The sequence below is a fragment of the Canis aureus genome, chromosome 31 (assembly GCF_053574225.1).
Source record: "Canis aureus isolate CA01 chromosome 31, VMU_Caureus_v.1.0, whole genome shotgun sequence".
NCBI classification, from domain to species: domain Eukaryota; kingdom Metazoa; phylum Chordata; class Mammalia; order Carnivora; family Canidae; genus Canis; species Canis aureus.
In genome coordinates, this window is record NC_135641.1 from 20,361,989 (window position 1) to 20,389,201 (window position 27,213).

At 38.3% G+C, this 27,213-nt stretch overlaps 1 long non-coding RNA gene across 1 annotated transcript; it reads left to right on the forward strand.

Annotated features, from left to right (window-relative positions):
• Positions 1–401: 401 nt before the first annotated feature.
• LOC144302213 (uncharacterized) lies at positions 402–25,727 on the forward strand. The gene is made up of 3 exons (XR_013369061.1): positions 402–493; positions 18,522–18,586; positions 24,854–25,727. It is a non-coding gene; the product is annotated as an uncharacterized LOC144302213 (long non-coding RNA).
• The last annotated feature ends 1,486 nt before the right edge of the window (positions 25,728–27,213 follow it).

A 27,213-nucleotide genomic window follows, 5' to 3' on the forward strand; every position in this document is an offset into this window, starting at 1 on the left:
TTCATTGACATCTAAGAAACCACAGCAATGGTTAAAAAAGCCTTAAGGTAGTAAAAGACTACTACTTCTGTAGCCGGAAATCTCAGGTGACTCTATGGCATCTTCCACGTGGCTACATAGAAGCCATATCCCTTCATGCTCAAGCCACTCTCTGTTCCTGGGGCACATTTGCCTAGCTCCTCCCTAAATGTTCTGATTTCCATGGTTAATATATGCAAAAAAGATCCTGAAATGAGGAATGAACCATAGAAATTCAGACTTTTGTTTAAACTTTGGTCATGAAGAATGCGCCCTGAAGTTGGGGAGGGGAGTAGATCAAATCTTAATTTCTATATTGTAGAAAATGATTCAGTCACGGAAGAACATCTATCCTCTACCCTCATTGAGTCTAATTTCTGTTTTCTGTCAGGAACAAGCAACTCCTGGGTTTGTCTGGCCTTTGGGACATCCAAAGCCCTCCTCCCTGAGTGAGAAGGCTCTCTGTGATGTCTCTGTAAGTAACCCCTTCTCCACGGCTTGTCTGAGCTAAGGAGAGAGGCTGACCGGGCAGCGTGGCCCCACTAATAGGGATTTCTTTCTCCTGGACCACAGAGGAGTCTGAGGTTGCAACAACCAAGAAACTTATAAAGACTTGGAAACAAAAGAGAAGCAATGAGTTAATAGTGAACACACTGTTGTGAACTGATTTAACTGCCCACATGACTATGATATTGGCATTCCTACTAATGCAATAATTTGCTTCCATACTTTGTGCTAGCTTTTGCTGAAATATTTGTTTGACTATATGTGCTGTGACTCCCTATATAGAAATTCATTCAAGTGTATGTTATGATGTTACTTGCTTTGTGTCCATTTTTATTTTTTATTTTTTTATTTTTTAAAGATTTTATTTATTTATTCATAGAGACACAGAGAGAGAGAGAGAGAGAGAGGCAGAGACACAGGCAGAGGGAGAAGCAGGCCCCACGCGGGGACCCCAACATGGGACTCAACCCCGGGTCTCCAGGATCATGCCCTGGGCCGAAGGCAGCACTAAACCGCTGAGCCAGGGCTGCCCTGTGTCCATTTTTATTGATATATGTATAGACTATGAAGAAATTTATGTAGACTATAGACTATGCATAAATTTATTCTAATGTATTTTGTATTATAACTCGCTTTTTAGTACTAGGACTTAATAAAATATAATCTTATTATCTGCTTTTACAATATGACATGTAGGGTAGGGGACTTAATTTACCAGTCAATTTGTGATGTTTTATTCTCTTCCAAGTACCAATATTCAATGGTAATTAATATATTTCTTTAGAACTATTTATTTTATGTTTTTGCAAGGTTCGTAGAATATTATATATTGTATATTGTTATATTTAAACAAACTATTTCCCCTATATTTTATATTTACAGAAGCCACTTTTAAATCACTTTCTTTTTAATTTTGTGTATACTTCCACACAATATTACATTAGTTTCAGGTCTACAACATAGTGATTTGACAAATTTATACATTGTGCTCACCACATGTGTAGCTACCATTTGTCACCATACAAAGTTATTACAGTATCATTGACCACATTCCTTATGCTGTGCCTTTTATTCCTATGACTTAGTCATTTTATCACAGGAATCCTGTATCTATAACTCCCATTCACCCATTTTGCCCATCCTCCCATCTCCTTCCCCTCTGGCAACTCAGAGTTTGTTCTCTGTATTTACAGATCTGGTTCTGATTTTTGTTTATTCATTTTTTTTTTTTAGATTCCACATATGAGTGGAATTATATATTTGCCTTTCTTAGTCTTACTTATTTCACTTAGCATTAGATCCTCCATCAATATTGTCACAAATGATGACCTCATTTTTATGGCTACATAATATTCCAGTGTGTGTACACTTCCTTATCCATTCATCTATTAATGGATATTCGGGTCACCTCCAAACCTTGGCTATTATAAATAAAGGTGCAACAAACATAGGGGTGTATATATTCAAATCACTTTTAATATAAATTTGGAAATCTTTTATTTCCTATGTTGCAGACTATTTTATGTGGGTTATTTTATTTAATTTTTATGGCAACTTAAAAGGTAAGTACTATTATCATCCCCACATTCTAGGTGTTAGAACTAAGATTCAGTGAGAAGAAGTGACTAGCCTAAGTTATAAAGCCAGTAACGGACTGTGGAGGCCACCAGAATGCCTCAGGCTCTGTCCCTATTTGCCACGGGGGAACCTCCTGACTTCTGTTGTGTGCTTTGGCCCAGGAAAGGAGCACGTGGAAATCTGAGATTTACATGCCTGGTGATGTCAGCAGTGACTAGAAAGAGTCACAAACTAAAGTCAGTCCATTTAGGTTCCATTTCCATCTCTAATCCCACCTCTACTGGCCAACGGAACCCAGGCAAGTCATCACTTTCTCTGGTCTTGAGTTCCTGGAAGTACAAATTAAATAGTTTAACTGAATGATCATTGAGAGCTTATCAGTTTTAAGCAGTAGGGATTAACATCTTCTCCATGTCTATAGGTGGAGGAAAGAGGTGTTGGAAAGCTAAATTGCTTGTAAGCCTGTTCAATCCTATCTTCATAACATCCTCATACCATACCCTTTATTCAGTACTTACTACATAACAAACATCAGACATTCTCTCATTTAAAACCCTAAAGCATTTTAAAAGATCAGTGGTGTTAGTCCCACTTCCCAAGAAAGGAGATGAAGTCTCAGAAGGGATAACTGATTTGTCTAAAGACACAGCTGATATGTGATAGAAACAGGAGTGGAACTCAAGTTTACCTCCCTCCAAAGCTGCTGCTGTGAACCACCATGCTCTCCTGCCTCCTCCAGCCAGGTTATGCATGGGTTCAGTATGGGGATGGGAGAGATGGAACATGCTCGCAGGGAGTCCTCTCACTTTTTTACCTGTGGCTATAAGTTTATAATTAGGAATATACATTTAGTATGACCTATAATCTCTCCAAGTGCCCACTTCCTCCCTCTTCTACCCTCTAAAATGACTAGGATTAACTGTTCATAGACTACCAGAATGAATACAGCATAGAGGACTCAGAAGACCTGGGCTCTACCCTAGCTCCACCACTGATGCGACCTTGGCAAGGGCAGATACTCTGTAGAATACACTCATGAAATAAGAGAGTAATTTCTTCTGCCTGCCTTATAAGACTGTTATGAAAATTTATTCAGCCATTTATTCATCCACTGAACAAATATTTGTGGAATGTCTAACATGTGAAAGGTAGTGTTCTGAATGCTAGTAATGAAATGGTGAATAGCAGAGGTAAGACTTTATTCGGTACTTACTACATAACAAACATCAGACATTCTCTCATCTAATCTCATTTAACCTAAAAAGCTTACATTCTAATAGAGGAAAACAAACAATAAAATGTGAACAAATAAACAGGATAATTTCAGACTGAGGTAAGTGTTGAAAGTGCAATAAACAGAGTGACTAGAAGGAGGGAGGCTATTTTAGATGAGGATGGGGAGGAGAACCAGGAAGGAATCTGGAAAAGGCAACATTCAATTAGAGACCAGAAGTATGAGAAACAGCCATTTAAGCCTTTCAGGCAAAAGGGAACAGTAAGTATAAAGGTCCCAAGGTAGAAATGACCTGAGCATGTCCAAGGAAGTGAAGGCAGACCAATGCAGCTGGAGCACAGTGGGCAAATGTTAAGAGGTAGAAAGGAGGAAGGACAGAGGCGTGTAAAGTGGTTTTTACTTTGAATGCAAAGGAGAGGGAGATTAGAGGGTCTCAAGCCAAGGAGTGATGTGATCTGAGTAACTGTTAAAAGAGATCTTTATGGCTGGTTTGTAGAGAATGGATGAGGGTAGAGGAAAGAGGCAGCAGGGATCCAGGAAACTAGATTGAAGGTTATTGTTGAAGTCAACAGACAGATGATGATGGCTTAACCTTGGGTGAGGCTTGATGACAGAGGGGACGTGATGCACAAAGGGAAGGAAGGAATCAAGGATGGCAAATGAGACAATGTAAGTGCAAAGGATTGCTCAACTATAACGCACTGTATGAAGCTAAGGAATCATGGCTAAGGAGTTACAGCAGAGAAGATTCCTGATGGGAAAGACGTAGATGCTCAGGACCCTAACAGCAAACTTCTACTCCTTGACTTGCCTATGTTTCACTCTGCTTTATGGAAGTTCTGTTTCAAAGGTTTAAAATGAGGAGTCTGATCAATTTCCAAGCCATTTTTCTCTTTTTTCCCAATTAGTTTGCTGATGTTCTTTCTTGTGGTTAAAAAGAAACCAAAACATTGACTTTACCATCTTAACTTTTTTTAAGTGTATAGTTCAACAGTGTTGAGTATGTTCACACACCGTTATGCCACAGATCTCTAGAACTTTTTCATCTTGCAAAATTGAACTATATACCCATGAAACACTAATTTCCTCCCTCTCTTTCCTTTTATATCTTATTTCAAACATCCAAATGACTTTATTCATTCTCCTAAGGGGCCGTCCCTTGGTACCATTCCTTCATATTTGAAAATGGCACTGAAATTAATCAGTGTCTGAAACACCCAACTTACTTGGATTCCATTTTCAAAAAATCTGATTCATTAAATTAAAAGCCATGAAGTCTAATGCCATGATTGAGCATTCCCTGGTATCTATGACCCAGAGTTTCAACAAGGTGATATTGGCTTGTTTGGTGAGATCATTCTTTGTGCCGTCTGCACAGTCAGTGCAGGACATTCAGCATCCCTGCCCCTCATGCTCACTAAACACCCGTGATCCACCCAATCATTGTGACAACCAAAAACCCTCTTTCACATTTCCAAACACCCATTTGGGAATGTTACATCATCCCACCAGAGATCCACAAGTTGTACATTTATTAGGTTCCCTTGACTTTGGGGAATCTCGTCTATCATAGTCCTATGATCCAACTCCATTACATCATCAATAGTCCGTGATACTGATGCGGTTCTAGCTACTTATTTTGCAATAAAAAATTATGTTTTCCCACACTCTTGCCCTACAAGCATCAGCTTAGACTTTGCAGCAAATTTCCTGGAGTTCACACTTCTTTGAAGTAACTGTCATTAAGTAAGCAAGTCTTAAATAAGAGAGCCCTGCCCTGCTTTGCTCACCTGCCCGCCCAGTCCTGCCACCACTTGTGCTCTCTCTTTTTCTTACATAGATGCAAGGAGGGGTGTGTCCAGGAGCACAGCAGGTGCCAGGAAGGGACAGTGTTAGAGGGGCTTGCGTGACAAATGACTGGCTCTAAAAAGGAGGACTTGGATATGGGCTATCACCACCATCACTTGATTGGCACAGGTACCTTTTCAGGGAAGAAGGCAATGCCTTGAAGAATAACCTGATTTTGTCAGAGGGAGATGAGGGGAGGGGCTGGGAGGGATGGGAGCATGGCAACTTTTATCAGACAAGACACAATGACTGGCTCCTGCCCAGCAGGTTTTACCGGTTCTTCTGGTATTAAGTAGTTTGATCTGATAGTAAGAGTCAAGGATAGACCTCCTGGCTCTGCCTCTGATTCATAGCAGGTCTTCTCGATGTCAAGGATTATTATTCACCAAATTAAACAACAGCCACCAAACATGAAAATTGGCTTCTCTGGGATCCTCCCAGAGAAAGGAGATATTCCACAGCACACAGTTGTGAAATGTATGTCACCTCCAATTACATCTGTACTTTTACTTCGTATAAGTGATGACAAATGGTATGTATGTCATGATGAGATTGCATCATCTATCTCTTGTCATGACAAGACAGACAATTGTCCCATTTTCACTGAAAGCTTGTGGCAGACTGTGTCCTTTTACTTATTTTTTTCCTAGCTCAAACATCAGCTTACAGTTACATAATATTTTGTGAAGTCTCGTGAGGAGAGAAACAATTTGGATATTCCCACTGTAACTGGATTCCCAGACCCTGTTGAATGCAGCAGACACCTCATGTTACTGTCTTATCGATCCTGGAAACACATGATAGAGGCCTCACCTCCTCTCCATTCTGTCTGCAAGCATCTCTCTTTACACCCTTTCTCTCATCCTCTCCACCTGTGTCAGACAGGGAATGTATTGCTTCCTTTCCCATCTGCTCTCTGTGTCACTGTCGATCTTACCTTCTCCTTCATTCAGTTGAACCCTCTCTCTCTCTGGCATCTTCACTCCCTTCTCATTCACTGGCCCTTCTCTTCTGTCTACCCTCTGAAATAAGCCTCCTCTGTCCTAGTCCTAAAACAAAGTAAACAAAAAGCCTTGGCTAAGCTACTCCATTCGTAAACTACCCTGCTCCTGACCTTCTTTTCCCTGCCAGATTTCTGGTCTCCAGCCACTGCTTCCACTTTTGTATCACCTACTCACTTTAATCTAGTTCTGCCTCCAGAGCTCCTGCGAATCTACATTCTCCAGTGATGATCACCTTGTCTCTGCAGTTCTCCACTGCTGACTATCCCCTTTTACAGAGGTTCTCTTTGAATCCAAAGACTGTTTTCTAATCAGTCCTCTTGTCTCTATTTCCCTTGTTCTTTCCCACTTTCATCCCTTGAACCACACCCCCAGAAATCTCACCCATACCCTCCAGTCTTCAACTGCTCAATTCTGGCTTTGCAGGGCACTTGTAAACCTAAGTGGCTGTGCCTCCCCAAGTGGCATGCCCCCCCTTCACAAACTTCACTTCCTGAACTGCCACAGGTGGAGACAAGATGTCTGGCAGGGGAGAAAGGCCTGATTTGTTCCTAGCCCTGTTCCTCTCGACATCGCTGTCTGCCAGCCCATTGTTCATTCTTAGACTTACCTCCCTCCTGCAGCTTATCCATTTGGGCAGCACATTTACTTCTTAAATCTTGGATCCTGAGTTTTCTCCTGAGGTTTAATTTAATCCTACATTTTAACTACCTCCTAAATATTTCCACTTGATTTTCCTATCATCAGCTCAAACTCAAAGCCTAGGAATAAATGTATTTACCCCTAAGGGAGTTGAGGGAATATGGTCTTCTTTCTGACTCACAAATTTCTGGCTATGGTATCATCATTTACTTCATCTCAAATGTCCAGTCATTTTTGCTTCCTCTTCCTGTTCTAGTTACCAAACCCTCTTAATTATTCCTCCATACCTCTCTTTCCTTTCCTTTCTAATTCCACTGCCAGCATCTTTGATTTCTGCAACCCATCTGCTACTAGACAAATCTTCATACCCTGTTCACAAACATTTGTTACCTTTCAGTTGCAAGTAACAAACCAAGTTCAAACTGACAAATTAAAAGAGAAATGTATTGGCGCACATCTAACCAAAAAGGCTGAGGGTCTCTACTTTTAAGTATGGTTAAATCTAGGTAGTCAAGCATTGTCATTAGGAATCTTTCTACCTTCAGCTCTTGGCTATGGGTTGGCTGCACACTCTTCCTAAGTGTGACAAAACAGCCACCACCTCCTGCAGGCTTCTACTGAAGTAATGTAGCATCATAATCAGAAAGGGAGTACACCTTCTCAATTTTCTGACAGAAGTCCTAACATTGACCACAGCCTCAGATTAGAGCCCAGGGTGATGTCAAGCCACCTACCCTACATAGATTCAGTGGGGGGAAAGCATGGTTCCTGTAGAATATAAGGATGCTAATGGGGTACCTGGGTGACTCAGTCAGTTGAGCATCCAACTCTTGATTTTGACTCAGGTCATGATCTCAGAGTTATGAGATTGAGCCTGGCATCAGGTTCTGGGCTGAGCTGGAGATATCTGTCTGCTTGGGATTCTTTCTTTCCCTCTCCTTTTGCTCCTCCCCCCACTCTCTAAAAGTTTTTTTAAAAGAAAGAAAAAGAAGGGTGCTATTGCAAGATGAGGGGATGGGTTTTCAGTTGGCAAAGGCAGCAGTTGTCCAATACACTCTCATGACTATATAATAAAGTAAAATTCCCTTAATCTGACATTTTAAATTCTTATCCCTTAATGTGGCCTAAAATTTCCAATTTCTTCAATCCTTATTCACAAGCCTTTCCCTTGAACCAATCTTCTTTTCCAGATTTGTTGAGATATAATTGACATATCACACTACATAATTTTAAGGTAAACAACATAGCGATTTTATACACATATATATTGCAAAATGATTACCACACTAAGGTTAGTTAACATATCCATTACTTCACATAGTTACAATTTTTTTGAACCGATCTTAACTATTTGTTAATCTCTGTATCTCCATAGTCTTCCTATCTCTACATTTTTTTAAATTTATTTTTTATTGGTGTTCAATTTACCAACATACAGAATAACCCCCAGTGCCCGTCTCCCATTCACTCCCGGCCCCCGCCCTCCTCCCCTTCCACCACCCCTAGTTCGTTTCCCAGATTTAGCAGTCTTTACGTTCTGTCTCCCTTCCTGATATTTCCCACACATTTCTTCTCCCTTCCCTTATATTCCCTTTCACTATTATTTATATTCCCCAAATGAATGAGAACATAAAATGTTGGTCCTTCTCCGATTGACTTACTTCACTCAGCATAATACCCTCCAGTTCCATCCACGTTGAAGCAAATGGTGGGTATTTGTCATTTCTAATGGCTGAGTAATATTCCATTGTATACATAAACCGCATCTTCTTTATCCATTCATCTTTCGATGGACACCGAGGCTCCTTCCACAGTTTGGCTATTGTGGCCATTGCTGCTACAAACATCTCTACATTTTTGCTAATGCCACTACCCCATCATCTCTTCAAATTCTACCCAAGATTAGGCCTCCCTTTTTTTGATTCACCTAACCATCCAGATTGCAGTGATTTATTATTTTACTCAACATCCACTGGCTACCAGCCTGACCAAACCAAGTATCATTAAAAAATCAGAAGTAGAAGTCAATGTCTATTGTCAGATTATGGACATTTAACCAAAAGATTGGTAAAGATGGAAAAAAAAAAACAGGTATAAATATAAATATTTATTTAGAATGTGAAGATAAATTATAACTAATTACAAATTTTGAAGAGTTGACATGTAACAAAATCACAAGATCCAAAAAGCAACAATATATTAATTAATGAGCTGCCTGGCACTGCTCTATAATACTAACTTGTATGATACATTTTTGGCTATGTACTCTTCAATCAGCTCTTCATTTAATAATTATTTTGTGATATTTCCTATTTAAAAAAATAGAATGACAATTCAGTATTTCCTCTAGCCTTGCTGAGTCTTTTTGCTTTTAATCATTGATACATTGCAACACTTATTTCAGCGTTGCAGCTCCTATTTGGTAATGTCATGTAAATATTTCAGATGCTGTTAAATTTGGAGAAAGTCAGATCATAAAATATTTTTCTATTTATGATGTATAATATTTGGGAAATTGCTTTCACAGACTCGCTTCTGGCTCTTCATATTTTAAAACTTGTTGCTCCTCCACAACACACTACCTATGGTATTGGTGCCTGTGGAGCACACACATCTCATGACAAGAATCTGGCCCTGTACTTTCAGGTGGAGAGTTCTTTTGGGTGTGAGTCAGCACAGACGTTGAAAGGAATATGCTTAGAAGCTTCTTCATTTCCTACACTGGAAGGGCTAGCAGTAAATTTACTCATGGAAGTGACAGTGAACCACTTAAATATATCTTAAAATCTTCACGACATATATTTCCAGCTCTGTTTCTGGCTCTGACATTTTGTGAATAGGAGTGAACTTGTGTGCTTTAGAAAGTCGCTTAACCCACTCTATGTCAGGCTGAAGTTATAAGGTAGAAGCCAAAGAGAAAAACAGGAGTTGGGAAAATGATCCACTCATGTTCGGGGTAACAAAAACGTCCAACTCCACCTGAGATTGCAGGGGGTGGGGCATTTAGCACCCAGAAATCAAATCCCAGCTCTCCTTCCAGCAGATTTCTTCTCATACTCCCTAAATCTGACAGGCACTCTTCATTGCAGAGCACCTCCTTTCCCAAAGGGGAGAATTCTAAATCAACCACCACAAGTGTCCCATTGCCAAGGCTTGTCTAACCACCTAGACTCGTTCTGTGAGCCCTCTTCAGTTCAAAGAAGTGTGAGCCAAAAGAGATTTCCAGATATCTGAGCTGTTGCTTGTAGGGACAAAAGGGTAACGCTGTGTTAAATATGCCTACATCAACCAGTTCTCAGGCTGCAGTGGCAGCTGACACCAGCCACCCTACACCTGATCACCAAAGGCATCAACTCTCCTTCCCTTTCACTGAGCTGAATGAAAAAGTGTGGGCTTCTTTCCAAAATGAATTTTAAATATCTTTTTTTTTTTTTTTTTTTTTTTTATGATAGTCACACAGAGAGAGAGAGAGGGGCAGAGACATAGGCAGAGGGAGAAGTAGGCTCCATGCCGGAAGCCTGACGTGGGATTCGATCTCGGGTCTCCAGGATCGCGCCCTGGTCCAAAGGCAGGCGCTAAACCGCTGCGCCACCCAGGGATCTCCAAAATGAATTTTAATGTATGAAAAGCAAAGTAGAGCTGTGTTTTTAGTGTTCTCCTATTAGAGGTGAAACTCAACTTTTAGGTGCCATTCTCTTTGTGTGGGATAATGCTTCTTCCACAAAATAGACCTCAAAACTGTGCAAAGGAAGGCCTAGCCTACAATAACCTGAAGTTTTTGAAAACTGCAGGCTTCCATCCTTGATCCCTGATCATCCTTTTGAATGACTTTAAGGACCAAAATATGTTGCTAATACAAAGCTGGGAGAAATAGTGAACTAATAAAAGAAGCCAAATGTTGCCTCTTTCATTCTTTTAGGTTTAAATGCAAAACAAACAAACAAACAAAAACAAAACAAAACAACAACAACAAAAAAAACCCCAACAACAGAAAAATGTAGAATACTGTAGGTGAGCCAAAAATTCTCCAGGTGCCTACAGAAGTACAAGAAGATAGAAACAGATAACATTTATTGAATGTTACTATGTGTCAACCACTATGATAAAGATTGTACTTGGGTCCACCATATCTAGATGAGTTGATGGTAAAGCCTGTGCGCATATTAGCTATCATTAACTCACCTGACAAGGTTGTAAGGATTAGAAACACATTGTACCTGGCACATAATAGGCACTCAATAAATTTTAGCTAATACTGGTTTCTAAAGAATGCTTGAATGGATCTATCCACTTTAATATAAAGTGATTCTTTAATCATCAATGGAGGGATGTGAATAAAGGTAATAATTGTCTCTAGTTAGTTGTAAGACTATCAGTCTGAAGAGGAGATGGATTTGTTTTGTGCGGCCTGAAGGAAGGATAAAAAACAATGAGTGAATGTCATAGGCTCTGGTGAAAAGAGGGAAGAAGTGAGGAGGAAAGGGAGAAAGGGAAGAACAGAGGAAGGAGTTAGGGGCTGCCTTGAAAAATAATGAGCACTCACATGTCTGTGGGGCTATTCTAGAAAGGAAGGATAGCCATATAGACCTCTGACAAGGATAATTACAAAGGAAACTCAAGCACCAAATCGATGTTTTTACCATCTCGAATTTATACAGATGGCCTGAGATACCAAAGTGAGCCCATGGAGACTTTTCATCAGGCTTCAGCTTCACAGGACAAAGTTTCCACCAAAAAGAGTTCTAATTAATGAAGCATAGGATAAGACTCAATCCTATATAAATCAATAAGTAACATCCACACCATTTGTTTTTAAAAAGCTCCTTGAAATTAACAGAATAGGGCAGCCCCGGTGGTGCAGCGGTTTAGCGCCGCCTGCAGCCAGGGGTGTGATCCTGGAGACTCGGGATCGAGTCCCATATCAGGCTTCCTGCAGGGAGCCTGCTTCTCCCTCTGCCTGTGTCTCTGCCTCTCTCTTTCTCTCTCTGAATGAATAAATAAATAAATCTTTTTTAAAAAAATTAACAGAATAAACTTATCCCTATCGATCCAACATTCCTGAGGGCAGTAACTCAGGGACATATTTTTTTTTCCCTTTCTGCTGCCTAAGGAGAGTGGATAATTTTTGCAAAACTTTAGGGAATTCATTAGTTAAATGAATGTGATAATGTAATTCTTAAAAAATGCTGGATCTTTTTTGCAAAGTAAAAAATTGCTCCTCCTGTAAGAGCAAATTCAACACTTGTAAACATTTTTAAAATAAACACTAGACAAATATAAGGTGCCATTTTTATTATTTTCACAGTCTCATTCAACACCTTCCTTGACAAAGTGAACTTCCTTATAGAACTTTGTTTTTTTTTCATTTTAAAGAACCAACTTAGAGCTTAAAGAACAAAATCTATGTTAACTGGATAAAGTACACTGCTATATAAAATATTTTATAAAAATGTTATAAAAGTTCATTGTAACATAGTCTCAGAGTCACACTTCAGATTTTTACTTGATTTAAAATCAACTCCATGGCAAATACAAATCCTATTCTGGCATTTTGTAGAATGTTATACATTTAACTCACAGATACATATCTTAGTGTATAATATGGTACAATAGAAAAATAAGTGCTAGAGCCAACTGTCTGGTTCAAATCCTGGATCCACCACTCACTAGCTATTAAACTTTATGCAAATTACTCAAACTTTTGTGCCTTACCTCTAAAACGGGAATAATGAGTATCCAGCTCATAGGGTTGTTGCCAGTTAAAACCAAGAAAGCACAGGCATGTGATAGTAGGTTAAATAGTACTTAATTAGTAATTAGGTACCACTGTTACTAGTACAAATATCAAAGAAGGAAGAAAATTCATCACAAAGATTAACTGACAATGAATTAAAATACAGTACTTCCAGAAACCAATTGTAAAATTCTAATGCCTCCCTACCAAACAATGTTCCTCCCCAAACTAAATAACCTATGTTGGCATGAAAAGTTGACATTCTATTTCAGAGACATAGATTTCTTGTTTGTTCTTGCATGTAAACATTGAGGCAAGCAATACCTTTTGCTAGATATATGTGAGTGTGTAGGTGTTTAGGGGGTGGATGTGTATTGGAGAGTCTCCTAGAAGAGTTCCATGTGGTTCTATAGTAAGGCTTTTCCATTCTGATGATGGAGATCACACTTAATAGCTCTTCAAGGCAATCACACTGGATAACACATGGTGAATTTTCTGCAGCTTCAGTATTATAAGAAGCAAATATGTCAAAAATGTCATATACAGTACTTTTTAACAAAAGAATAAGTAATAGTTATCCATAAATAATTGGTAGGATGGATTACATGCCATAATCATTTACAGTGGTACCACTTTCTATAAAAAATAGTAATAGCTAATGTTTACTGAGTACTAAATATGTCAGGCATAGTTCTAAGTACTTTACATGTATTTTTTCATTCTATGCCTGCAAAAACCCTGTGAAGTTGATTATTATTATTATTATTATTATTATTATTATCCTCATTTTATGGAGGTTCTGAGAGATTAAGTTCAAAATCCCACAGAAGTTGTAAAGGCAGGTTTCAAACACCATGGTATGATTTCTAAGCCCATTTTATTAAGCATCTCATCACAGAGTAAAGAGAGAAATTCTCAGCCAACTCTTCACTTTCCAATACAAGTTTCCAAGAATGGCTTTACCAGCATATCCTAATAATTTAAAAATATAATTTATAAAATTCTGTATGACACATCTTAGGAGCACATTATTTGCATAAAATTGTTTTTCATTAGTTCACTCTGGAAAAATAACATATTATTCCCCTTTTAAAATGATTTTTCACCAGGGCACCTGGCTGGCCTCAGTTGGTTAAATATCTGCCTTCATCTCAGGTCATGATCCTAGGGGCCTGAGTTCAAGCCCAGCATAGGGCTCCCTGCTAAACAGAGAGCCTCCTTTTCCCTCTACCTCTCCCTCTCCCATTCCCCCTGCTTGTGCTCTCTGGCTCTATCTCTCTGTCAAATAAATAAATAAAATCTTTTTAAAAGATGATTTCTTACCTTCAAGTTATCTAGTTAAATACCTTTAAATCAATCTATACATTGATATTTATTTAACATGCTTAAAATACAAACCTAAAATAAAATGTAAAATACAAACCCCAAAATTTAATCATCTATTTGGATATGCATATATTTTAAACACAGTTTCCTATGCTAGAGAATACTGCAGGGTAGAAACAAATTTCAAAAATACTATGATCAGTACCTTTAAAGTCAAGAGATAAAATATTGAATCATGAAACAAAAACAAGATGACATATGTATGTATATGTGTGTGCGTGAAATTTGAAATGCCTCCATGAGCTGAAGTGAAAGAGAAAATGCCACAAAGGAACACAGAGCAGACTTAAACCTGGTCTACAAGTTCTTCCCAACTCCACAATTTATACCACAATTGTATATTTATCATTTATGTAGTTTAAGGTAAAGTATTTAGAACTTTCATTCCAGAGTAGATTTAATAAAACATAAATGCCTTTTTTGTCTTCATGAAATTCCCAAGGCAAAAATGTCTTTGAGGGACTGGTATAGATCTGTGTCATGATAATTTTTTTTTAATATAATTTCCCCACTGCTCCTATTCTCTCCTCTTTCAGTTTCAAGTAGGATGGAAAGTTCTCTGTAACTTACTGCTTCAGAAATTTTTACCAAGCTGAAAACACGTACAAAGAAAGATAGAAGCTATTCTGGTCTTTTGAAAAACCTAAGTCCATAGAAAACATAACCCTGGATGTCTTGAAGGGGAAGGAGAGAAAGAAAAGCATTTTTCTTTAATTTTTATTTTTTTAAGATTTTATTTATTTATTCATGAGAGACCCAGAGAGAGGGGCAGAGACATGGGCAGAGGGAGAAGCAGGCTCTATGAAGGGAGCCTGATGCAGGACTAGATCCCGGGACCCCAGGATCATGACCTGAGCCAAAGGCAGGCACTCAACCACTGAGGCACTGAGCTCCAAGAAAAGCTTTTTTTTTTTTTTTTTTTTTAATCAGAAAAGAGAGAGCAAGCTGAGATCTCAGTCAGGAGACAAAAGTCAGTGGGTTCTGTGGAGTTCCTGAGACCTGTCACACAGCCAAGCAATAGAGTGAAGGACAAGGCAAGACCTCCAAGAGAAAGATTTATAGTGCTCCTAAGGAGGATAGACCCCATGCACAGGGGCCTGAAGAGTCCCCCAAGATTCTGCTTCCCCAGGCATGGTCCAGAAGCAGGTAAGCCCTCCGACTATGCTTGATGAGACACAGGCATGCCAGCAGCAACCAGGATGGGCCACCAGTCACAGATCAGACCAGAATCTTAGCACAGTCCTGTGGCCTGAGCCAAACAAGACAGTGAGCGAATTCTGTGCCTGTTCTGCGGGACATGGGCAAAGAGTTATATATCAGTTGGTTTAGGGGAAAATAAAGAAATATGAAAAAAAAAAAGAAATATATTTCCTGCACAGCTATTTGTGACCTGAAATTCACTCCTATAACAGACAGGTATCTGGAATGGACAGATAGCATCACCTGACTTTCACAGACACAGTTTTGGTGACCAGAAGAAATAAATTCAGGGGCAGCTGGGTGTCTCAGTCAGTTAAGCGTCTGCCTTCCGCTCAGGTCATGATCTCAGGGTCCTGGGATGGAGCCCCTCGTTGGGCTCCCTGCTCAGCGGGGAGTCTGCTTCTCCCTTTGCCTCTGCCCCTCCCCAGGTTCCTACTCTCTCTCTCTTTCTCTCAAAATAAAAAAATAAAATCTTTTTTTAAAAAGAAAAAAATTCAGATAATCATCCCCTCTTACAGAATTAAATCTTAACAAGTTTATTTATTTAAAGATTTTATTTATTTATTCATGAGATAACAGAGAGAGAGAGAGAGAGAGGCTGAGACACAGGCAGAGGGAGAAGCAGGCTCCATGCAGGGAGCCCAGCGTGGGACTCGATCCCGGGACTGCGGAATCACGCCCTGGGCGAAGGCAGCGCTAAACCTCTGAGCCACCCAGGCTGTCCCAACAAGTTTAAATAAATAAGTGGAGTAGAGAGGATTTTAAAAATTATTGGGAGCAGTTATCATTCCACTTCTGACTGGTTGGGGAATATTAGCTAGTGAATTAAACTTCAAAGATAGAAAAATTGTTAAATTGATACAGTTTATTAACTTTGATAGCTCAAATATTGAATACATTTATATTTATAGTATATATTATGGGCTTTTCAAGAGACTTATTTAAGAATGTTATAAAGGTAAAATACTGGCTTATAATAAGATCCTTCCAAAAGAGTAAAAATCCAGTTTCTGTTTCCAACATACCCCTTATTGCTTAATAACACTACAGAAGAATGTAAGGTATATTCTACATGGGCCAATTTTTACATTTTATTTATTTTGACCCATTTGGAATCATTGGTGTAATTATTAAAATCCACATTGGAAAATCAAACATTTCAGTTAGTTAATGTTTTCATGCCTTTTTAGATTTCATAAGTCATAGTTATGGAGTTTATTAACATAACAAGAAATTTAAGACATCGAGATTAGCAAAGACCAGATATGAGATACTATCTCTTGATCTAAAATGGTATTGATCAGCACGGATTCCTTGCTCAAATCAAAAGAAGCATTAATAATCATAATAATGATTATTATGCACAATAAGCATAATAATTAATAATCTGTTAATTGCAGATAAACTAAAATTATTAAATGACCTGATATTAAATTTCATCTCTCATCCCAGAAACATAAATACTATGGTATTGTTGCCATTAAGAAGGAAGAAAGGAAAGAAGGACAGATGGAAGAAAGAGAGGGAGGAAGGGAAGGAGGAAGGAAGGTGCAGGTTGTTTTACCCTAACAATCTTATAATCTAGTCAAGAGAAAAATTAAAACTCACGAACACAATTACATGCTGGGTTTGATGCCACAATCAGCTGATATATTATTTCATTAAACAGGCTGAAACCTGTTCATGTTTGTGGAATATTTTATCAGCTTTTATCAGATGCCAAAATGTATGCCAATATCAAACCAAGGGTAAGGAACCTGGAAAAGAATTGAGGACAGCTGGAATGGGTCATTAAGGAAGTGGTTCTCTACCAATCGCATCAAAACTCAAAGTTACCTTTAATGTTTTCATGTCTCTTGTTTTGTATTGTTTTCATTTCTACTTTTTTCCCCTCACTTTTGTCTTCTCCAGCAATAAAAGTCAGTAGGCTTGTGTGGTTTTGAAGTAGTGCAAAATGGGCAAAGAGACTTGAGTTTGAGTCTCACCTGTGCCATTCCTCATTGCTCTTGGGCTGGGCATTTAACTTCCCTTCATCTTTATTTCCTCACAGTTCAGGGGACTCTGTGCCAACCTCACAGAGTGACGATAAGGGAAATAGTAAAAAAAACCCAGCACCTGACACAGGGTAGACATGAAACTAGTCGTGCCCATTATTCTTTCCCCCTTGGAAAAAGGACAAAAAGAGAAGTCTTTGTTTTACAGCAGTGCTTCTCAAACTTTAACATGTATATGAAACATCTAAGGATGTCAAAATGCAGTCTGATTCAGTAGGTCGGGGGTGCGGCTTAAGATTTGGCATTTCTAATATTGCTGGTTCACATTTTGAGAAGTAAATTTTAGAGATAAAAAGAACATGGCAAGGGTCAAAGGAGAAATATTAATATGTAGGGAAATAAACCAGCTTTTACAAAAATCCTACTATGTGCTTCGAAATGTATGCAGTAGATGCATCTTTTTTTAACCCTCAAAATAACTCTGAGAAGCAAGTTTTATTACCATTTGACAGAGCAGGAAATTGAGAATCAGGTACACTGGTTCATAAGAGATCTTTGTAATTCCAAAGCTCATATTGACCATACCCCTTGAAAGACAGATCAACAGAAGGAAGTAAGGACACATGAGTCTAAGTAGCAGAGTACATCCAAACAGGTGGGCGCCAGGGACCTGTAGAGGGAAAAGTGAATCCGCTGGGATTTGGAAGTGCACTTAAAGGGGAGAGCAGAGATAAGAGTGCAGGTACAGTAAGCACTTCACTTCCCTTCTGTCTCCCTTCCTCCTCCCAAAGCCAGAAGAGCTGCTGTCCAAGATTCAACCCTTCACTTTTTCTGTCAAATCATCATTGACCAAGCACTGTGCAACTATTGCCTTCTATGCAAAACAGGCGTGGATCTGGACCAACTTTATCTCTCCTAATTATTTCTATGGTTACTAAGATATGAAAGAAAATGCAAAGAGAAGGTCAAAAGAAGGACAATCAAATACTGCATTTCTGAAGGGACTTTTTCAACCACCCACTTTAATGAAGAGTTCGTATCTAATCTAAAGTTCAACATTGCCCTAGCAAACAAGAGCTGGAGCCAAAGAATAAATCTAAGATTATAATGAGATCTAACAGGTGACAGTCATATGACCAGAAAAACATGCTGCCATAAATGTCTTATCAGAAGGCAGCAAGTATTGAAGTGTTTAGGTTCCATAAACTGTGGACCTCATTTAGTACAGACACAAAAAGTTGGAACTTTTTTTATAAACTCTAACCCAAATAGACTGAAATTGGTAAATTTCTTTAAAAGTTTTAATGAAACCTATATCTGTTAAATGCCAAGAATTTAAATGATGTGTTTTATTATAGTACCAACTCTCTTTCTTGAAGGTATAGGACCTGAGAAGAACTGCATTGGATGAGTCTGTTTCCTTGTCTTCATGGATAAGATCTGGGTAAGAAAATCCCCCAGGCCAATCTTGATCAAGGAACCAAAATAATACCAGGAAAGTGGTAAAGGGAGATGGTCAAGAGAAAAGCAAAATCAGCTTTATGACAAGGGAAATGGACATGTATTTAGTACCATCTATATATGTTAATTTTATTTTATTGTCACAAATTCATGAACAAGGTAGTGATATGCCCATTTTATAGATACCAGGACTGAGATTTAGATAAATTCATTAACTTATTTTTTTTTTTAATTTTTATTTATTTATGATAATCACACAGAGAGAGAGAGAGAGAGGCAGAGACACAGGCAGAGGGAGAAGCAGGCTCCATGCACTGGGAGCCCGATGTGGGATTCAATCCCGGGTCTCCAGGATTGCGCCCTGGGCCAAAGGCAGGCGCTAAACCGCTGCGCCACCCAGGGATCCCTCATTAACTTATTATTGCTCATACCACTGGCAAGTGGCAGAGTCTAGATTTTAAAAGAAAAAGACAATGATTCTTACAGAGGATGTGGGGATTATTGTAGAAAGTGGTGATTGCCTCCTTGTATCAATTCTCTTCTTCCTTAACAGAATCTCAATTTTTACCGGGGAGCACTGTTACTCCCCGATAAAAATGGAATAAAAGATTGTTTCCCAACCTTTTGCAGCTAATTGTGGCCATGTGCCTAAATTCTGGACAATGAGAGGTAAGTGGAAAGGTTATGTGGGACTTTGGGAAGCATTAATGGCCATCTCTCCAGTGTGGTCATCCCGACTCATTGGCCTTCCTTCTGAGTTCCTGGTTCTTAGTTGTCAGGCTACCCCCAGAAGGGCTGGACTCCAGCTGTAAACTCCATCACAACTAGCTGAAACATTTGCCTTTCCCCAGCCCCATCTAAACTCCTACCTATTCCTTCCCTGGTGATAATGCTCATCTGCTCCTCTGAGCTCCCCTCAATGAAAGTGAATCCTGGACACCACGTGAGCACCAAGGTCCCTCTATTCCTATCTAGCTTCCCCAAAGCCAACCAGGTTCATGGCTGTTCCTTGGTGGCTGATCACACTTCCCTCCTGAACCTCTGTGGGACTGGAGGCCTGTCCTTGACCTCAGCAAGCTGTCTGGGGAGTTCACTATCTCCTGGCTGCTGCAGGCTTTGCTTCCAGGCCTAGCCTATGGTATGCCTCCCCTCATCACAAACATACCTCTCTGCTTTACAGTCTGAGGCCCCAGGACATCTAGAACTACTGCTTCAAGTTCTTTCCCTTCAAATCAGATCCCCTTCGGCCACTGGTGCCTGCATGAAACAAACTGAACTTTGTTTCATGTCACCACTCCACCCTTAACAAGATATTATCAAGTCCTTAGCCTTCCACTGAGCAAAATACCACATATGCGTCCTAGTTGGTATTTTCCTGGCCAGGAAGTCACAAATCTGCCTCAGCTCAAAATGTTTCCTCCTTTCTTAGTGTTATCATTCAGAATGCCATTCTATGAGGGAAGGAGAGGGAGCAAGGGGGCAGAAACCCTTCCATGATAATGAAATATACCTAACCTAACCTCTCTAGATATATATATATATATATACACATATAAAATTAGGTCAGTTTTAAATCAGAAGTATGCCTAAAATCTGACCATTATTTTCCACTCTCTTGTCATTAGATGTGAAAATGTATTCTAATATAAAGATTCTAATTAGATAAGAAAGGCACTAGGAGACACAAGTTGGCAAAGGGTCTAATTTAAGAGCATTGTCTAAGTTGCAGCATGCAATGCCATAATTAAATTTATTTTTGATTGAATAAGCATAAAGGGCTGCTTATAAAGTAATATTTGTCTCATTAATGTCAACGAAGATCTAGCTCTTAAGTATGAATTCCCAGGAATGGCTCACAAGGAAAACTAATCCAGCGAAGGAAGAAAAGTAAGAGAGTTTATTGTTAATTATTTTAAACAATTTCAAAATCCTTAATTGCATCTGAGAGTAGAAAAACCAATGGGGAAATGAATCATTCTTTCTGCTAGTGAAGTCAGAGAATCACATTATTGACCTGAAATATGTGAGAGAAAAAGTGTTGCAACTCCATTTTGGACATGCATAATTTCATTTAGCATAATGTTGCTCTGAAACCCACCTTCCAGGATTCTCTAGAAGACAGAAAGAAGGAAAAATGAAATTGAGTAGGAAGACATGACTTGCTTGGGGGTATTAAGGTAGATTCCTTAATAATTGTAGAATTAGGTGCAGAAGGACATTTAGCAAGAAAAAAGTTGATAAGGAGTCCTTTTATGTTGATATTATGTGAATCTTCCCTTAAATGAAGACCTGAAAAGAGGATCAGTCTGCAATGACCTAACAAAACACATTTTTAATTATTAAAATATCATTCTGGGATGTTTTCTTGAATCTCTTCAATATTTAGGTACTGCTTAGCCACTGCTGTTGGGACATACCTCCAACATAGCAGGTATCATCATAGTGTAATGATTTAGTTTACTAAAACTGGCTCCTTACTAAGATTATAAACAACTTGAGATGAGGGACTATTTTATCTGTGGTTTTCAGTGCCTGGCATGGGGGCTGCCAATGTGTATTGAATTACTTAATAACCTTATTCCATAAATCAGCAGTATAAGATCAATATAAGGTCAACATTTCTACCAATAAAGTGATTTGGGAAAAAATGGTGATGACAAAACTAAAACTTGTTTCCTTTAGTCTTTTCTACAAGAAGGAATCAAATATAGCAAGTGGGATCACCTGTTCATAACTTTTAGAAGCACATTTTCAGGAACATAATTCACTGGAAGAAAAGACGAGTTTCATATAAAATCATGGTGTCAGTGTCACAAAATCTGGTGGTAACTTGAACACTGCTTCTTTCTATTTGGGTTTTCTCTTTGGGTTTTTTTGTATTCATCAGGATTCTCCAGAGGGAAAGATACTTACTAGGAATTGGCTCATATGCTTACTGAGACTGGTGAGTCTAAATCTACAATGTGGGCTGACAGGCTGAGACCCAGGAGAGCTGATTGTGAAGATGAGGTCCGAAGGCAGTCTACCAAAGAATTCCCTCTATTTGGGGAGGGGTAGTCTTTTTGTTCTATTCAGGCCTTCAACAAATTGGATGAGGCCCACTCACATTATAGAGAACAGTCTTCTTTACTGATTAAAAATGTTAATCTTATCTAAAAGCACCCTCCTTTAAACATCCAAAATAATCTTTGACCAAATATCTGGTCATCCCATGACTCGGTCAAGTTGTACATAATATTAACCATCATACCATTAAAGTGGCAGTGTCTATAAGGGCACTGTTCACTATACATTACTCTGCACAGTGAAGGTTCAGAGTAAATTTCATGGAATAGACTACTGCTAGTTTTGTGTAACTGTGTATAATATGGGCTTCTACTTCACAGGGAACTGGGTTTCAGGTTTCTTTATGCTAATCTGTCTGGGTGACACTGAGTATGTTATCTTGAGTTTGCACACTTCAGTTTCCTCATTTGTATTTTAGAAATAAAAGAAGAAAGAAAGAATAATAATAGTATCTACTTTGTAAAATCATTATAAGGATTAAAATTAAATGCATGTAAAGCACTTAGCTCAGTACTGGGCACAGAGTAAGAAGTTAATAAATGTTCATGATTATTTTAGTGGTTTCCACATGATGCTCTCCCCTAATTGAATGATCAACTTCTCAAGACAGAGAATTCATTTTTAATCTCTCTCAATCACATTCCATGCTTAATCCATTCATATACATCTGATAAGTATTAATGGGTTTAATGGGTCTCAGATTCTATGACAATAATGCCAAGGGCAGGACTACATTTTAGTAACAGAATTTGTGCTCACGGTTTTGTTTTGTTTTGTTTTGTTTTGTTTTAAGAAACAAATGTGGAAAATAGTTCATGTGCTATTAAAGTAGTAGGGGAAGCTAGACAAAATCCCTGAAGCAGAAATAAGCTCTCTATAGGCTCTGGTGAGAAAAGATAAGGTTCTTCAAAGGAATAAATATATTTATAAATGGAAAGGTCTGGAGCACATGTGCAACATTCCATAGGCTTCAGGCACATAACTAAATTGATGTGAGTTCTATTTGAAGAAACTGCAGATTATTTTGAAGCAAATCCAAGATATCCTATCATTTCTTCTATATATATTTCACTATGCATCTTTAACAAAAAGGGGGCTTCCCTTTTAAAACACCCTCAGTATTATCAGTCCCTCCCAAAGCAGAAAAAAAATTCCTTAATATTATTAATATCCAGTGTTCACATTTTCCTTCTTTCAAAAAAGATTATTTATTTAGTTAGTTATTTTAAAAGTTTGTTCATTTGACAGAGCACAAAAGCAGGGGGAGCAGCAGGCATAAGGAGAAGCAGGCTCCCCACTGAGCAGGGAGCCTGATTTGGGACTTGATTCCCAGGACCCCAGGATCATTACTTGAGCCAAAGGCAGATGCTTATCTGATTGAACCACCCATGCGCCCCGCATATTTTCCTTTTTAAAGCTTTTTTTAAAAACAATTTGTTCAAATCCAGATACAAACAAGTTGATAAGTTGTTGTTATCAACTGATATATATTTTGAGGACTTTTTCTTTCATCTATAAATTTCTTCCTGGATCTTTTATTTTCTTGCATTTTATTGTTGAAGATAAGTCACAGTCCCACAAATGGCCTCATTGTCTAGATTTTACTGATTGAATATCCATGGATTCATTAAACACATTCCTCTAGCCTGTGTAGTTTCTATAAATTAAAATCTATGGCAATCATTTTTTAGATTTTTTTACTTTATTTATTTGTTTCTATTTGGCAGAGGACAAAACTACCTCCTAGGTATTTGTATAGTTCCATCAGAAAGTACATGTCTGATTGTCTCCCTCAGATGCAAGTAGCCATTATTAAGCAATGCCTCTATAGTAATTTTCTAATTCTACCATTTCTTCCTAGTTTATTGGCTACAATATTATAAAGAGAAACCTTCCCTCATTACTATTGGTCATTCTGAGGTATACAGGTCATAATAGGACCACCGGTTAAGGAAACTATACTTTCATTAAAATTTTAATAATTAAATTTTGTTTGACATTATATTGCAGAATTAGTGATTTCTTACCACTGTCAGCTGTGGATTGTGTCTGTAATCTGTGTACTACAGAAAATATCATGAAATAGATGTTTGTTTTCAATTAAGGTTGATGAAAAACTGTGGTACCTAGTTTTTAAAGATTATCATCAGAATTTTAACCTCTGCCCCTAATATTGATTATTTACTTTGTAAGAGTGTCTTTTTGTGAATAAAGAGATAATGAATGTACTCATCTTTTTATTTCCTTTATTTTCCTGGGATAAATTCCTCAGTGGAACAAAGGGCTTAATTATACTTATGTCAGTTGTTCCTTATAGCCACATTCCTTTACTAAAAGGATTGTAGTCACATACAGTGCCATCAAGAATCAGTACATAATTTCACTTCAACACTAATAATTGTTATAAGAAAAAGCTATACTTTTCGGCTACTTTAGTAGATGTAAAATACTATTTTAAAGTTGTTCTCACTGGCATTTTTTAAATTACTATCAAGCATAATATTATTTCCTATGTATTTGTTCACTAACTATAGTTCCTCGGGTTGAAGAGATAGTTTTCTTGAACTATTAAAAGGCATGTCTGAACAATATAACTATACAATAGGAGCAAGGAGTTTTAGAATCTGGTGAATTCTCACTTTTCACAGTTTGGCTTGCTAGGAGTAGATATAAATATTTCTGATTTTAACTTACTTTTTGTAAAGTTAGGCTGATTATACTTTAACCACAACAGAAGATTGTTCAGAAAATTCAGTGAGCTTACATACCTTAAATCATATGAAAAAAAAAGAGTATCCAATCATTATTTTAAGTATTTTTAAAAGTATGACTTTAAAATATGAATTTAACACTACAAAAAGAAATGTTAATCCAAGAATAGTTCTGAATCTTATTACACTTAATTCTATCCCTGAACTTGGGATCAGGAATTTGCTTTGAATAACGAAACTATTTGCCTCTATACATTCCTACTTAGGAAAAAAAAATAGAGTAGATATAAGTTAAAAGTTCTTTGAAAACCAGTTCTCCTAAAAAAAATCTATTTAGTTAGCCAATAGTATTTAATACACTGGGTTTTCTTGAGTATGGGAATAAAGAGTACTGTTTTGAGAAAAAGTTTCCCTGAGGGTTTGAATATATGATGACATCCCCCCTGGTTTTTTGTTTTTGTTTTTTCCATCAGAAAACCTGAAGGATTTAACAACCAATCATGTGGACATCCAGAAACAAGTCAGGATAGGGCCTGCTTTCCTGAGAAACCGACTTTTCAAGCTAAATTGTGGTTCTGGCCTGGTCCAGAAACGCAAGAAGAGGAGGAGGCTCTGAAGAAGGCATTCACAGAGTAGCTGGCTGGATCTGGTGCTAGACCTCATGTACTCAACAGGATTCTTGGTTTTAAGCAACCAAATTGACTAGAGTTGATTTAAAACTGACAGGGATTTTGCTTATGCATTTTGAGTGCTTTAGCAATCTTCTTGTACCAGAGACACACAGTGAGAGAATGCCTGGGTGACAATGGTTTTACAAAATATTTTGTATCTCCCATGGATTTTACTTCTAAGAAATTTACATCAATTGTTTTCCCTACTTTATGATAGACTTTTCTTCTTTTAATTGGCACCTCAGTGCCCAATTAAATAAGCATACTAATTAGAATAGCAATAATAACATATAATTAACTTTTGAAAACTCTTGAATTTATCAGCATTAGGAAATCCTAATTTTAAACCTAGTTTGTTAATGATATGCTCTACCTCCATGCTTTCTATTTCTTCCATTTCTGAAACTAATGGAAAACTGGAAATGATGTCAAAATAAATAATAACTGGAAGTTCCATAATCATTCTTATTAGCACATGCGTAAGGAGATATTCTCGAAGAATAGGAAATAAGATTGCCCTCCAGGTGTTAAGCCAAAAATCAACACTGAGATGCACCTTGCAGAAATGAAATAGCCTGCCACCTAATTAAATACTGAAGATGAGAAAAGTAGAGAGACACGATCTGCCACAAAATATAGGAAAACGAGATTCACAGTGTAGTATTTGCAGAGCCCAGTTGTGTCTTAAGGAAAGGGAACCAAGCCAGTATTTGCAGAGCCCAGTTGTGTCTTAAGGAAAGTAGAACCAAGCTTCTACTAAGTATCTTCTTTGCCTAATAGTTATTTCCTTAGAGCGGAAATGCATGTTTGGGCTCTCTTAAAATAATGTCATTAAATATAAATCTTTCTTAAGTACCTCCTCTTCTAAGCTTACACCCCTCAAGATATGAGCTATTAGTTTAGATTCTTCTGGGGTTTCAGTTCAGAGAATGAGTGGAAGATAAATTGAACAGGAGGTTCCCTGATCCCTAAAGATTTTCTCATTGTAAATTAATAAAATAGCTGTCTGGTTTCATATGTCAGTCCTTTGGGGGGTTTGCTAAATTGAACATCCCATTTGATCAATTTCAAAATCTTGATGAAACATTTTCTAATCTGTGATATTTGGACTAGACTCTATGGAACAGTCATTTCTCCAAGTCTTCCCAGGTAATCCCTTTCTCATCAATGAATGTCAAGCAAACCTTTTCTATTTCAAAATGTCTACACCCCTCTAGTGGAGCATGGTCCCTCGAAGCCATACTTCAGCCACAGAATGTTAACATAATATTGGATACACAGGAATGATATCCAGAGGTTAACTTTTCTGTTTCTTTCAGGTGAAACAGACCTCAATTGCCCCATCTCCTTTGAACTATATAGTGGCAAGTATAGCTCCTAGCACATAGTAGGGCCTCAATAACATGTGCTGAAACGATGGCTGCTCTTGTACATGTTTGATGCTCTCACAAAAAGATAAGGAAGCTTGCCATTCTTGGAGTGTTTTCACTACTATGTATGAATGGAACATTTAGTCTCAGAGTGTGACCTTAAAGAGAATGGAAGTGACCACAACCTGGGTGATTTTTTTTTTTTTTTTAATAAACACTCCTCAGGTTCCAGGAGAAAAAAAAAAAAAAAACAGTTGAAAGAAATGAAGATAACACCATCATCACCAGTTCAGGTCCTCTCCAGAGTACTCCCTAAAGATTAGGCCCTCCCTTTCCAGGTCCCCTCTCTCTTTCATCAGCATCCCAGGGGATTCCCATACCCTCTTTGCTCCAGTGCTTCTCAATCACAATAGCTTCCCTCAACTGCTCACAGGCCTTGGCTGCTTCCCACTGATCCCAATCTTCCTGAGTGCTGAAGAATAGCCCCAGCTTCAGGTATGTTCCTACAACTCTCTGAGCTCAGATCCTGGCTATGGCCATCTTGATCCTGTGAAAAGGTGACCATGTGGCAGGCTGCATCCTTTCCTAAATGCTATCGAAAGTCCCAGAATTAACCATTGCCAGAGAGCTGTGTGGTCATAGCCTTAGGGTCCCAGGTGTTGCTCAGGGCCCAGGAGAGAAAACAGGTATCTCATTTCTGCTGCTGCTTTGGGGTGAGGTTGCCTGGTGCAGCTGCAGGCTACTTCTCCAGTGGTCCCAGGGGGTTCAAATAGAGCCAAAAGCCTGACTGTA